The 15,332-nt window shown below is 39.3% G+C and overlaps 1 long non-coding RNA gene and 1 pseudogene across 2 annotated transcripts; one reads left to right on the top strand and one right to left on the bottom strand.

Moving 5' to 3' along the window:
• Positions 1 to 6: 6 nt before the first annotated feature.
• On the top strand, positions 7 to 2,479 carry LOC309643381 (mitochondrial import inner membrane translocase subunit Tim8 A pseudogene; annotated as a pseudogene). The gene has a single exon. The product of its transcript is annotated as a mitochondrial import inner membrane translocase subunit Tim8 A pseudogene (transcript).
• Positions 2,480 to 3,442: 963 nt separating this feature from the next.
• LOC309643405 lies at positions 3,443 to 15,172 on the bottom strand. Its single transcript, XR_014253719.1, has 2 exons — positions 14,364 to 15,172; positions 3,443 to 8,255 (listed from the first exon to the last, which is right to left on the bottom strand). It is a non-coding gene; the product is annotated as an uncharacterized lncRNA (long non-coding RNA).
• Positions 15,173 to 15,332: the final 160 nt, after the last annotated feature.

Raw genomic sequence — 15,332 nt, 5'->3', positions numbered from 1 at the left:
TTTAACCTATCTGATCACCAAGTCATGAATAAAATGACACCTCTTTAGTCAAAAAGACAAGAAACACAATTGTTTTTTCTTTTCATGCCTTTCATTCCAAAATTAACTTTTGGCATTTTTTTTTCCACCTTGTAACTAAATTTGCTGTTTAGATGAGTGTTGTGTCAAACTGACTTCAAAGTTCACCACTGATCACTTTCAGCATTGCTTCATTTCTCTGTAATGACTTCTTCATTTTGATTCATCTCTTCAGCTGGGTGAGTCTTCAAGTGAATTTTTCAAGAAGGTACAGAGGTTGAATATACTTTCTAGCTGCTGTGTACTTGTGAAAATGTCTTTTCATTGTCATAGTGCTTAATGAAAATGCACTGGGTCCATAAATCCTTGAATTATATAATTTTCCCAATAAATACAGATTTGGTTCCATTATTTTTACATTTAGTATTTTAAATAAGCCTGATATCAGACTAAATTTTCTTCTCTTAACTTTTTTTTTTTAATTGTATATTTATGGGATTTTCTTCTATTTATTTTAACTCAAAAATCTTTTTCTGATATGTGTCTCAGTCTCTGATTTTTCCCTGGATTTTTATGGCAACTTTCAATCTGCATACAGTGTTCCCCTTTTCAGGAGGAGGATGTTTTATTCAATTAAGTGTTTGAATATTACTTTCTTCCTCAGCTACAGATATAATTCTTGGTTTGGTTTACTTAGCTATGTTTCTTATGTCTCTCATCATCTTTCACAGCATTTTCATTTTCTTCTTCTTTTTCCTCTGTAATTTTGCAGACTCTCAGATTTGTCCTCATCACTAATTTAACTTCCTTCATGTTAATTCCACCCTTTTTGCCTGCAAAATGTATTTTAAATCTGTTACCAAATCTTTACAGTTTTAGGCAGTCTTTTCCTTCATATGTTCATTCCTGCCCACACCCCCCCCAACACACACACTTTTTTTTCTAAATTGAGACAAAACATGAAATTCACCAATTAAGGGTTCCGCCGCGGAGACACGTGAAGGTCGGTGAGTTGGTGCGGAGTTTGTCTCGGCACGCGTGGCCGCGCTGGGATGGCGTCCTCCTCGTCTTCCTCCGCAGCGGGTTTGGGCTCGGTCGACCCGCAGCTGCAGCATTTCATCGAGGTAGAGACTCAGAAGAAGTGCTTCCAGCAGCTGGTGCACCAGATGACGGAACTTTGTTGGGAAATGTGCATGGACAAGCCTGGGCCAAAGTTGGACAGTCGGGCTGAGGCCTGTTTTGTGAACTGCGTTGAGCGCTTCATTGATACAAGCCAATTCATCTTGAATCGACTGGAACAGACCCAGAAATCCAAGCCAGTCTTCTCAGAAAGCCTTTCTGACTGACCTGATTATTACCTCTCTGGAAAAGGAAGGTAGTTCAAGAAATGAAGAGCAGTTGATGGGATGGTTGAAGAAAAGGCTGTGGGGGGATCGGCTCCCACCTTTGTCACTCTTGGGACATCCTGTCATATGAGAATGAACAAAGACCAATTTTTGTGTGTGGGGGTGGTTTGAGGGTCAAATGTGTTTGGGGTTGTGTTTTTTAATGCTAATCTTGGGAAAACAATTGACAGATGAATGGAAAACTCTACTAGGTGTATGTTACTGTATGTGGGACGATGCTTTCCTCATAGTCCCATTAACTGCTTCCTATAATTTTAATAGTGGAACTGCTCTATAATTTGATATGTGGGACCACATAGGTAATAATCTGTTATTTGTGTGGATTCCTTTCAGATTTCTGGAGAGATCGATATACATCTTTGTGTCTCTCAGAAAGGGCAGCAGTGGGGGAAAGAGTAATTTGGTACTTGACTGTAGGCCTCCTTATCTAGTGTTTGATTATCTGTGCTAGAAAAAAAATGTATGGAGTATTCATACAGTACATTTCACCTTTCTAGATTATCTCCCTCCCTTATACTGTGATTCACTTAAATATCTATATATAAAGTACAGTCTTGAGCTAGTACAGGTAGCCTGAGAGTCTAGAGGCCTTTAGTTAAAGGAATCTAGCCAGCGAACATAATTCTCATACTAAACTGCCACAAGGAAGAAGTTAACTTACCCTGTATGTCAGGGTCCAAAAAAATTTAAAGATGTGCCTAAATGAAAAAATAAGTTATAAAGATTTAGGCCAGTCAAAAACTAACAGCAGGGCTTCCCTGGTGGCGCAGTGGTTGGGGGTCTGCCTGCCAGTGCGGGGGACGCGGGTTCGGGCCCTGGTCTGGGAGGATCCCACGTGCCGCGGAGCAGCTGGGCCCGTGGGCCACAGCTACTGAGTCTGCGCGTCTGGAGCCTGTGCTCCGCAGCAAGAGGGGCCGCGATGGTGAGAGGCCCGCGCACCGTGGTGAAGATTGGCCCCCGCTTGCCGCAAATGGAGAAAGCCCTCGCACAGAAACGAGGACCCAACACAGCCATAAATAAATAAATAAATAAATTTAAAAAAAGAAAAACAAAAAAAAAAAAACAAAAAAAAACTAACAGCAGTTTCAGGTAGAGGTGCATGCCTAATGTAAACCAGCATACTTTCCATTTACTGCGTTCTTTTAATCACTGAAATAAAAACTTCTACAAGATTCAAAAAAAAAAAAATTCACCAATTAAAGTAAGTGTACAATTCACTAGTTCTTAGTATTTTCACCACCAATATTGTTATCTAATTCCAGAACATTTTTGTCACGCCCCCCACAAAGAAATCTTGTATATGTTAGCTGTTACTCCCTATTTTCCCCTCCCCAACATCCCCTGGCATCCACTAATCTACTTTCTGTCTATACGGATTTGCTCATTCTGGACATTTCATATACATGGAATTATACAATATATGACCTTTTGCTATTGGCTTGAAATATTTCTCCCTTTAATAGTGTCAGTTTTTCGGACTTCCCTGGTGGTACAGTGGTTAAGAATCCGCCTGCCAGTGCAGGGGACACGGGCTCGAGCCCTGGTCTGGGAAGATCCCACATGCCACGAAGCAACTAAGCCCGCGTGCCAAAACTACTGAGCCTGCGCTCTAGAGCCCAAGAGCCACAACTACTGAAGCCCATGCACTTAGAGCCCGTGCTCCTCAACAAGAGAAGCCACCGCAACGAGAAGCCCGCGCACCACAACAAAGAGTAGCCCCTGCTCGCCACAGCTAGAGAAAACCCGCGCGCAGCAACGAAGACCCAACGCAGCCAAAAATAAAAATACAAATAAATAAATAAATAAATTTATTTATTTAAAAATATAGTGTCAGGTTTTATCATTTTAATTCTGTTAGTTTTTTTTGTGGGTATTTGGGACTTGCTTATACTGCATTTGTCTTTTAAGTCATATAGGAGAAAAACTGAATTACAAACAAAAATACATTTATACTGTCTTTTGTATTTCCTTATGTAGTTACCTTTAGTACTTTTTTCATGTGGATTTAAGTTACTGTCTGGTGTTCACCATTCCATCTTGAAAAAAATCTCTTTAGTATTTTCTGTGGGTCAGTTTGCTAGCAGTGGAGTCTTTCAACTGTTGTTTATCTGAGAATGTCTTAATCTCTCCTTCATTTCTGAAGGGTAGTTTTGCTAGGTACAGAATACTTGGTAGGCAGGTTTTTTTCCTCAGCTCTTTGCATATGTCATTGCAATGCCTTCTGGCCTCTATGGTTTCTGATGAAAAATCAGCAATTAGTCTTATTGAAGATTCTTTGTACATGATAACTCCGCTCTTGCTGCTTTAACACTGTCTTTGTCATTTGATGGTTTATGATGTATGTAGATGTGGCTCTCTTTGACTGTATCATGCTTGGACTTCCTTGAGCTTTTGGGATGTGCAGATTAACAGCAGTCATCAAATTTGTGAAATTTTAGGCCATTATTTCTCCAAATACTCCTTCAGTCTCTTTTTCTGTCTCTTCATCTGGAACTCCCATTATGTGTATAATAGGATGCTTGAAGGTGTCCCATAGGACTCTGAGATTCTGTTAATTTCTCTTCGTTCTTTTTTCTTTCTGTTTCTCACACTGGATAATCTCAATTGGCCTATCTTCATGTTCACTGACTCATACTTCTGCCTGTTCAAGTCTGATACTGAGCTTTCTCCAGTCAATTTTTTATTTTAGTTATTGTACTTTTCAACTACAGATCTTCTATTTGGTTCTTTTTTGTAATTTCTCTTTATTGATATTCTCTATTTGGTAAGACACTGTTCTTATACTTCTTTAGACATGGTTTCATTTAGTTCTTTGAACATATTTTAAATAGCTATTTTAACATCTTCATTTAGTAAGTCCAATGTCTGAGATTGCTCACAGACAGTTTCTAAACTGCTATTTTTCTTTTGTATGGTCCATATATATATTTTTTTACTTTGAATTTCCATATCTTGTAACTTTTTGTTGAAAACTGGACATCTTAAAAAATATAATGTGACAACCCTGGAAATCAGAGTCTACTACCTCCCTAGGGTTTCCTGCTGTTGCTTTACGCTGTTTTTTTTTTTAAAGTAACTTTTCTGAACAAATTCTATAAAGTCTACTGAAGCTGCCACTCAACTAGCTTAGTGGTCAGCTAATGCCTAGATGGAGATATCCTTAAACATCTAGAAACAATAAATCTCCCAGTCTTTGCCGAGGGACTACGTGCACATAGCCATCAACGCTGAGGGCAGGGAGTTATCAATTCGGCCTTAGCCTTCCCTTTCTTCTTGCCCAGAGCCTCAAGGGCAGCCAAAGGTAAAGGGTAGGCCCCTCTCAGATCTTTCCTGAGCATGCACTCAGGCCTGTGCACACTTGTGGTCTTCTAGAGTCCTAGGAATATATCAGTGCTTTTCAACATATCTATGGACATCTCATCCTCAGTTTTTCCGATAAAGCTTTTGGTTAGTCTATTGTTTGTCTCAAGTGTTATCCACTGCCTCATGCATTGTGACATTAAAACAGTTGCTTGGGGACTTCCCTGGTGGTCTAGGGGGTAAGACTCCGAGCTCCCAATGCAGGGGCCCTGGGATCGATCCCTGGTCAGGGAACTAGGTCCTGCAACTAAGGAGTCCGCATGCCGCAACGAAGATCCTGAGTGGTGCAACTAAGACCCGGCACAGCCAAAATAAATAAATTAAATAAATAAATATTTAAGAAACTAAAATAAAACACTTGCCTGTAAGTGTTTTTTGACAAACACCTCACACATAGACACAGAGGCTCATACGCACTGGATAGCTCTGAGTAAGGTCGAATAAAGATAAGCCTTTTGAGTGGAGTCTTCCAGAGAGCCATCAGACAGGTCAAATACTGACAATTCTTTGGGAATGAAATTGTGAAAGAGGTCCAGCTCTGTTCTGCTCCCTCCAGTCCTGGGAATGCAGGCTGATATTTTTCAAGGTTATCAATCACTGAGCTGAGTGTGGCAATGAGAATAGGGCAAGGTAAAATGCCACAAGCTTATTACTATTCTTATCAAGGTTCAGCCATTTTTCTTGAATAAATGCTTACTACAAAAGCTACAAGCCTTTGGTTAATTTCCAGAGTTTTGGAAAAGTTTTCCATAAAGTTTTGCCAAAATTCTGTTGCTTTTATCACAGGGCAAAATGTTGGAGGTCTTTACTCCACCATTTTTTTCTGCTATTAACTCCTCACTTTGTTTTAAAACTCCCAGCCAGTTCTCTCCCCATGGCTTTTTGCTCCTATTGACAGTACTAGTACATAAAGTATTTAAATGTCTTTAAATGAATATCAAAATAACATCTATATTATATATTGGTATGAGGTATAAAATGGCTTACAAAAAAAAAGGCATAGTACCTATCTTCACAGAACTTACTGTCAGATATAAATGAAATCCTGTTACTACTTCAGAGTGTTACTTGACCTAATGAGTAAATCTCTAACATCTATCTCTTTCTTTGCGAGGTTACCTTTGCCTTGTTTTTTTGTTTTTGTTTTGTTTTTAATTTATTTATTTTTATTTTTGCCTGTGTAGGGTCTTCGGTGCTGTGCACGGGCTTTCTCTAGTTGCGGCGAGCGGGGGCTACTCTTCGTTGCAGTGCGCGGGCTTCTCATTGCGGTGGCTTCTCTTGTTGCGGAGCATGGGTTCTAGGCATGCGGGCTTCAGTAGTCATGGCTCGCAGGCTCTAAAGCGCAGGCTCAGTAGTTGTGGCGCACAGGCTTAGTTGCTCTGTGGCATGTGGGATCTTCCCGGACCAGGGCTGGAACCCGTGTCCTCTGCATTGGCAGGCGGATTCTTAACCACTGCGCCACGAGGGAAGTCCCTTTGTTTTTGTCTTTAAAAGAATTTTATGAGTTCAATTGTTTACTCATTCTCAACTGAGGAGAAATTATTTGGTCCAAATATCTGCAACGGTTTATGACTTGCCCTTGGCCCCAAACTCTAGTTGGATCTTTCTAGTATCTATAGAATCACAACACACTAATAGACACTATCTATCAGAACAATTCCTAGGCTTTCAGCTAGATCAGCTCTACTGGTCTAAGAAACTATTATTTTCTTCTGTCAACTCCCTCACTCTCAGAATAGATGCAGAACATGATAAATGACAACCTCAAGTATATATAGCCAACAGATCTCTTCTTGTCTAATTGATGCATTCAGTACTTTATTTATACGGACAGTATTTCTCAGGATACAGTGTACCATCCCTGAGTAGTCATTTCCTCTTCCCACTACTGTCCAATTTTTCTCAAAGTTAATGTCTCCAAAGGGAAGAGTTAGGATGTAAATGAATAGAAGTACACAGGAGGCCTCAAAAAATACTGGAACACCTGATTACACTTCTATTGGTACATTCTGTCTTCTGAACTAGGGGGCTGAAAGTGAGACTGAGATAAAAGATTTTCCTACCTACAATCAATTAAGTAAGCTTGTTTTATGTCTCGTAGCCACTAAGTGAGTTTTTAAAATCATAGCCATGCAGGTAGTGAAAATTTCTTCCAGTTCCTGGTTATAGGCTTCATAATCAATCCTAACATATGAGCATTTTGTGGTTCTTTTTTTCAGTGGCATCACAGTGGGAAATCAGGAGCAATTATATCAGGGGCTTTAACTCAGTTACCATTAGATACTAGTTGGGTCCTCTTAAAATTAACAGAAAATCTGCATAAGACCAGGGACAACTACTTTCTTTTTAATTTCTACACCTATAAAGATGTCTATTGACAAATCATGAACAATTTATATCTACACGGAACCAAGTCAACTCCTGTGGACCAATCAATATGTTATCCCAACAATCAAAACCCCGCACCATACCAACTCCGTATCCTTATAATTTTCCACAGAAAATATTTATTCAGTTCCTCCACAGGATGCTATTCATTTTCTAAATCTGCAGTTCTATTGTGGTGATCTCACAGGGATGTTGTGGGATATTTTAAAACTCTAGAGAAACAGTGATATGTAATATCTGGTGTACAGGACAAAAACTAATAGCTAAAGATAGTTTAAAGTTTCAACATTAGATACTGCTACATTCCTTTCAATGCTGCTGTCTGTATCTCTGCAGAGTTGGATTTTTGACAGTTTCTGTAACAAAAGCAATAAATGAGGGTGGTTGTGTCCAATCTCATCTCAAGGTGTGAGAAACTGTGCCCTAATAGCCACACATATCTCGTTAGCAAGTAATTATGCATATTTCTGAACAAAGTAAAATGTTTTCTTTCAAACACAAAACCAAAAATATTTTTGCTTATTAAGCTGTAAGATCAAAACGGTAAGTATTTTTATACCCTAATAACATAATAGCTTAGTATCTGAAAAAATACTTCATGTATTTATATGCTGCTGATGATTTATATCCCCACGATGATGAGAAAAGAAATCACCCAAACACTAAGGTGACTGTGAACAGAGAAAACTTGGAAACCTTTGTCCTAGATGGAGTCCACTAACCCAAACAAGTAACTGTTCATACAATTTTCTTCAAATATTTATCAAATGTTTGAGTGTACACAATACATCTGACCAAATAACTCACCTATCTGAACCAGAGACTGTGTCATGAAAATCTCCATGTTTCACTTAAAGATTAAATAGCACTGAGCTTTCATATGTCATCCAGAATTAAACAGCCAATCCACAAATAAAATTTCAAAAAGTAAAATTTTGAATAATTTCTGCATAATACCTGAGTGTGAGCTCTCAATGGTGGTGTCTGACTTGGAATCCAGAGATGAAGGAATTTGTCTTAATTGGGGAACATAGTACATCTTTGTACTACCAGAAGGCTTATATGGCAACAGTAAAGGCTGGCCTAAGGACATAAAGATCAGAATAATTAATAAGAAAACATTTATTAATTAACTGAACAAATATTAAGTACCTTTAATGTGCCAAGCAGTGGTCAAGATTCTTGGAATGTATCAGTAAACTAGCATTCTAGAAGAGGGAGATAGACAGTAAACAATTAGCATACTAAATAAGTAAATCATCTAGTGTTTTTATAAATTATTAGTGACATAAAAAATTAGAAAATACTGGGACTTCCCTGGTCGTGCAGTGGGTTAAGAATCTGCCTGCCAATGCAGGGGACAGGGGTTCGATACCTGGTCTGGGAAGATCTCACATGCTGTGGAGCAACTAAGCCTGTGCACCACAACTACTGAGCCTGCGTGCCACAACTACCAAAGCCCGCCCGCCCTAGAGCCCGAGCGCCACAACTACTGAGCCCATGTGCCGCAACTACTGAAGCCCACGTGCTCTAGGGCCCTTGTGCTGCGAGTACTGAGCCCTCGTGCTGCAACTACTGAAACCTGTGCGCCTAGAGCCCGCACTCTGCAACAGGAGAAGCCACCACAATAAGAAACCCATGCAGCACAACGAAGAGTAGCCCCTACTCACCACAGCTAGGGAAAGCCCGTGTGCAGCAACAAAGACCCAAAACAGCCACTCCCCCCCCCAAAAAATTAGAAAATGCTGAGGAAGATTAGAAGTATTTGGGAAATTGCAGCAGGATGCAGTTTAAATAGAGTGGTAAGGGTAGGATTCATTGAGAAGACGACTTCTTAGCAATCTATTCCATATTTAGATGGCTCTAACTAAGAAACACTTTATCTTCTATTGAACCCAAACCTGGTCGTTGTTAACCCCTACTACTGATCTTTGAAGATTCTCCCTCCAGAGTCATAGAAAGTAAATCTAATTCTCTTCTATGTGGCAGATTTTCAAAATAAGTTTTCCATTATAAAAGTATAAATTCTCAATATTAAAAAAATACACAGAAATAAAAAAGACAAAGTCTTACCACTCAAAGATAACTATTATTAATATTTTAATGTATTTCTACAGGTCTTTCCTCTGTATTGCTTATTTGTTTACATAGTTGTGTATAGTATGTATAATGTGGAATTCAGTTTTTCTACTTTACATTGATAATAAAATATTCATTTTATTTCCTATCTTCACATTTTTTATCATTCTACTACACATTAAGTGTTTTTAACCCTTCTCATAATGTTAAAAATTTAGGCTGGATTAAATTTTCAATAATAAAGAATTCTGTAATAAAGACTTCCTGTTCATAGCATACCCATTCTCCCCTGCTGCCCCATTTCACATAAGTTTCCTGATTTCAGAGTGAAAAATTATGTCATTTATAAAGTTTCGTTTTTTTAAATACTAACTGCTAAAATTCTTTCTAAAATGTCTGTGACATGGTAGTAATTTGATTATTATAGAAGATGAAATCTTTTTCTTCTTCTTATTTTTTTGCTTCATTGGGTCTTCATTGCTGCACGCGGGCTTTCTCTAGTTGCGGTGTGGGGGGCTACTCTTCGTTGTGGTGCGCGAGCTTCTCACTCTTCTCACTGCAGTGGCTTCTCTTGTTGTGGAGCACAGGCTCTAGGCATGCAGGCTTCAGTAGTTGTGGAGCATGGGCTCAGTAGTTGTGGCTCGCGGGCTCTAGAGCACAGGCTCAGTAGTTGTGGAGCACGGGCTTAGTTGCTCTGCGGCATGTGGGATCTTCCCGGACCAGGGCTCGAACCCGTGTCCCCTGCACTGGCAGGTGGATTCTTAACCACTGCGCCACCAGGGCAGTCCCTGAAATCTTTTTCTATACACTTGTTTTTCTTTCATGATGTGGTAGAAACTCTGTCTCTGTAACAGCATTTTGATATTTAGCTGGGTACATACTGCTCATCTGTACACTGTATTTCCCAATCTCCCTTGCAGACATGTATGGACATATGACTGAGTCTGGGCCCATAGGTCAAGGGTGAGAATAATGTCTGCAACTTCCAGGCATCCCATGAAAACACTCCACTGGCTGCTGCTAAAATTTATCCTCCCCATTACTCTTCTTTTCCAGTATTTTCTTTATTATTCTTCCTGAAAAAACTTAAGATCAATTAAACAAGTTCAAAAGAACAATTCCATTAGAATTTTGAGTAGAATTACATTAGAGTTTAAATTCATTTGGGAATAAATGACATCTTTAAATATTCAATTTTCCCATTCAGAAATATCCCATCCCTCCTTTTAGTCTACTGTCCTTTTCTATGCCTACACAAAGGATTAGTATTGCCATCACATGAGCCCTATAAAATTCTTGTTTAGGTTACTCCTCAGTATTCATGGGGTTGTACTGCTCATTCAAATAGAATTTTGTAGATAGCTACCACTTCTCCTGATTAAACACAACAGCTTCTTCAGTTTATCCTTATGGACCATGGTCTTCTCTTGCATCCTGTAATCACCTCTAGATGGACTCCTAGTTGCCCATGTCTAGTTTATAAAAATCAAAATACTCTAGACAGAGTCTGATAGTCCCAGAGTAGAATGAGATCTCCTTCATTCTGGATGCAATAACAACTTATAAACTACTTAGAATTGTGTTACCATCCTTGGCCACTCCATGATTCTGATGATTTGACATGGAATCCATATTACTAGTACCCTGCTTCCAACCAAGGAACTGACTTCATAGTGAAGGAAATGAGACAAAAGGCTGACGACTAAAGGGAGTCACTGTTCTCCTCACAAGCCTGATCACCCACAGCTATGGTAAACTCAAGAACAAAAAAGCGAGTGAACAATTTACTGATAACTGTCATGGCACAAGCTGGGAGGCATCACTTTCTGAGGCTGGAATGCTAGCTTACTGAATACGGCATGTGCTCAGAACCACATGTGGCACTTGCCTATCCCACAGACAGAATGCATGTATTTAGGAACAAAGGCAGAAGCCTTTAAAATCTTTTGCTTTCTATCTCTGTGACTCTGCTTTGTTTGATGGAAGATCTTAGAAATAAGGGAGGGGCACTTCTACCGGGAGACAGGAGCCATCTAGTCATTTTACATTCTTTATGTCACTGAAACAATACAGGGAATAGGATGCCATAGTGTTGACTAAAACTACAATTGACCTTAACTATCAGGGAGAAATAAGGTTACCTTAAAAGAAGAAAGTCAGTAGGAGTATGGCTTACACCTAGGGGACCACTTTACCAAGCCTGGTCATAGAAATTAACAAAAAATTACCTTAAACCTATGCAGGGCTAGCAAAGCCTTAGACTACTTAGGAACACTTGTACCAACCTATCAGGCAAAACCCCAGCCAATGAGAACCTGGCTGAATTCAAGGAGAATGAAGAAATGTATAGAGGCTGGAAGAATTTAAATAACAGGAAAAATAGGTTGTAGCCTCTACTTCTCTTTGGACGTTGCTGTAGTCATTATTGTTAGGATATTGACTTAGTAGTTTTCTTCCTCCACCAGTGTATATAAAGCTTGGTGGTGATGGTTAAATTTACCATTTAGTTCAAAGTTTGCAGAAAATGGACAACAACAATTGGGCAGAATTACAATGGACCCAGAGCAAGAATGGTTACCATGTGGAGATGGAGAATTCAGAGGCAAGATAAGTGGCTTTTTGAAATTCTCAACAACTTTATGTTTGGATGCAGAAGTCTTAAAGTTACTTTGGACTGCCTATCTCTGGGGGAAGAAGCGACTATTCAGCAAATAATGGTTGTTCCTGGGAGAGAAAGAAAGGACTGGAGAAGGGTAAAGAAGAAAGTCCAACCATAAAATTTATTTCTTCAAAAAACTTGCAAATGGAACTAAATATAAACATATAGCATATTACTCTTAATTTGTTAATTCAGAGCAGTGGACACATAGTCATAAATTCAACATGCTATTCTGTATACTTTTTTTTTTTTTTAAAGCAATTCTTTTATTTTTATTATTTATTTATTTATTTTTGGCTGTGTTGGGTCTTCGTTTCTGTGCAAGGGCTTTCTCTAGTTGCGGCAAGCGGGGGCCACTCTTCATCGCGGTGCGCGGGCCTCTCGCTATCGCGGCCTCTCCTGTTGCAGAGCACAAGCTCCAGACACGCAGGCTCAGTATTTGTGGCTCACGGGCCTAGTTGCTCTGCGGCATGTGGGATCTTCCCAGACCAGGGCTCGAACCCGTGTCCCCTGCATTGGCAGGCGGATTCTCAAGCACTGCGCCACCAGGGAAGCCCTATTCTGTATACTTTTAAAATTTTACTTCTGAATCCACAGAGTTAAAAATATTTTATTATTAAACCAAATAATATTTCTCTTTTAAAGGAGTCCTTTCTACCAAGTACCTGTATGTAAAGGTAAGACCATGAACTGTGGGCTCTCTATAGACTGATCCATTTGATGTCAGAAGAGGTATAAAATACACTTTCACAGTTGGATTTCCTCTCCTGTGCTCTGCCACCAACATGAAAACAGCATAGCCCAGAGTAGCCTGGGTTTCAGTACAAGGCATGTGGAACAGACCCAAACCGTTTTTGCATCCTGATGCCAAACTCCAACGGACTCATAAGCCCATGAGTGAGGAAAGCAAATGTCTGTTGTTATAAAGCACTGAGATTTTCGAGGTTCTTATACAGTATCACGGTGGCAATAGGTAACTGACACATTAAAGGTGTTCTGTGTGATATTGATTAGACTATACATTTGGGGGGCATAATTTTATTTCACAATAAAAATGTATAAGAAATATAACCATCTCGGGCTGCCCTGATAGCTCAGTGGTTAAGAATCCGCCTGCCAATGCAGGGGACACGGGTGCCAGCCCTGGTCCGGGAAGATCCCACATGCCGCGGAGCAACTAAGCCCATGTGCCACAACTACTGAGCCTGCGCTCTAGAGCCCGCGAGCCACAACTACTGAGCCCATGCACCACAACTACCGAAGCCCACGTGCCTAGAGCCCGTGCTCCACCACAAGAGAAGCCACCGCAATGAGAAGCCCGTGCACCGCAATGAAGAGTAGCCCCCGCTCGCCGCAACTAGAGAAAGGCTGCACGCAGCGATGAAGACCCGACACAGCCAAAATAAAATAAATAAAATAAAAAAAAAAGAAAAGAAATATAACCATTTCAACATATAAATGTATTTATTCAAATTAAATTCAGTGCAATTTAAATGTGGAACTAAGCAATTTTCTTTATACATTTAGGCATATTCCATTTATACCTACAGACAGATAAACTTTTTGCACAAGTAGGAACACTTAAAATCTATTTTGAATAGATTTGTACAAACTGTTGAATACTTTAAAATTAGTAATTGAAAGTTCCCACCCTCATTTGGAGGTAGAATGGGAACTTAACTTTCCAGTTACTGGTCTGAAAAAGAAAATAACTTGCTATAATTTTGAATGTTATATAGTGTAAGCACTATAAAAATATCACTGTCATGATAGCATAGGAACACTCTAAATGTTGTAGACCTTATGGTAGAAATTGCTAGCTGTTCACCAAAACTCATTTCTTTTTCATCCTGGAAAGCACAGCTAAACTATTCCTAGTCAGTGGAAAGTGATGTGGGCCACACCTAGGCCTAGACCATAAAAGCCTCCCAACATGTGCTCCTCCATGCTTTTCGTCCCTTCCAGTTGACTATGATGATGAATCCAAGGTTCCATGTTTTAAAGAAAGCAGAGTCACAGTCAACCTGGGTCCCTGCTCAACGTTTCTTGAGCAAGAAATAGACTGGTATTGTGTTTGCTATCTGTTCACTGTCTCATGCAAAACAATAGTAAAAGAAACAATGCCAAATAATTATCTACCTCCCTAAAATTGAACCTCTATAGTTTTTATGTTTTCATGAACTACTTGCATTCTTATGACAAGTATTATGAGTTGAAAATACGTCAGCCACAAGTAGCATGAGTTTCACATAGGTTGTTAACTTCACTAGAAATTGAAGTAAAAACATAATAAATTATATTCTCTTCATAGCTATGTAAATAAAAGATGTTATCATCATGTACAACCTAATGCTTAAAATTAAAATTAGGTTTTCTAACTAGAAAGACCCAATCAAGAAATTTATTGGTTAATGACACACAAAAGTTGGTAATGTGACCTAAAATTCTCTTACCATCTGTGCCATGAAGAACAGTAATCTGTTGGACTGAAGATGATGAAGCAAACTTGACAGGAACTTTGCCCAACTTCTGTGTACTGAGCTCTGGAATATCATGTCCACGATCTTCAGCATTACCAAAAATCTCAGATGAAAACATGGCTTTTCCTGGACTCTCTGTTGTTATCTGAGTGACTGCATCAGATGATAATTTTCCAGAGACGGGAGAAAACGGGGTCTTAATCTCCTTTGGTGATCTGAACAAAAAAGGGAAAGCACACAGCAGGTCATATCCTTGGCTTATCAAATACTGTAATTTCTTTCCAAATGTGGCTTCAATATTTTTTGGAGACACATCCAACTCCAATGGTTAAGTTATTTCTGCAGTACCCTTTGCTTTTTTACATACTTATTACAGGGTGATCATGCATGAGTTTACTTTTACTTATTTTAAAATCTACTTTTATTTTGGATTTAGAATGCTATTATATAAGGAAAGGGTACTTTTCAGTTGAAGTGGAAAGATATCCATTACAAAATAATTACTGGAAGTCCACTATAAATTAGGGGACTATGCTAAACGCATAGAGTGTACAAAAATAAAAAAGAAACAGAGCCTTTCCTCAAAGAGTTTATATGTCAGTGGGGGAACCAGAGGTTTTTAAGGTTGTAATTATGTATATAGATGATAAAGAATCCATATTAAAACATAATGGAGTAAATAAATGAGTGTATAAATAAATAAATAATAGGAGGGAGGGAGAAGACAAATCTTGCCAACAGAAGAATTCCATATGTAGGTAACCTCCCCCCCGCCACCCCCCCTCCCCCCCCCCGCCGGCATCCATCTCCTCCCCAAGGAGGTGGAGGTGAAGCTTAATCTTCCCCTTAAGTCCAGTCCTGGGCTGGCCTTAATGATTGAATTCCAAAGAGAGTATAAAATGGGAGAAAAAGTAACTTTACAGTGGAGAAACCAAGCAAACA

This window comes from Balaenoptera physalus, assembly GCF_965194825.1.
Source record: "Balaenoptera physalus genome assembly, chromosome: 15".
NCBI lineage: Eukaryota > Metazoa > Chordata > Mammalia > Artiodactyla > Balaenopteridae > Balaenoptera > Balaenoptera physalus.
Note: the sequence above shows the minus strand (reverse complement) of the source record. Positions and strands in the feature narration are given on the sequence as shown.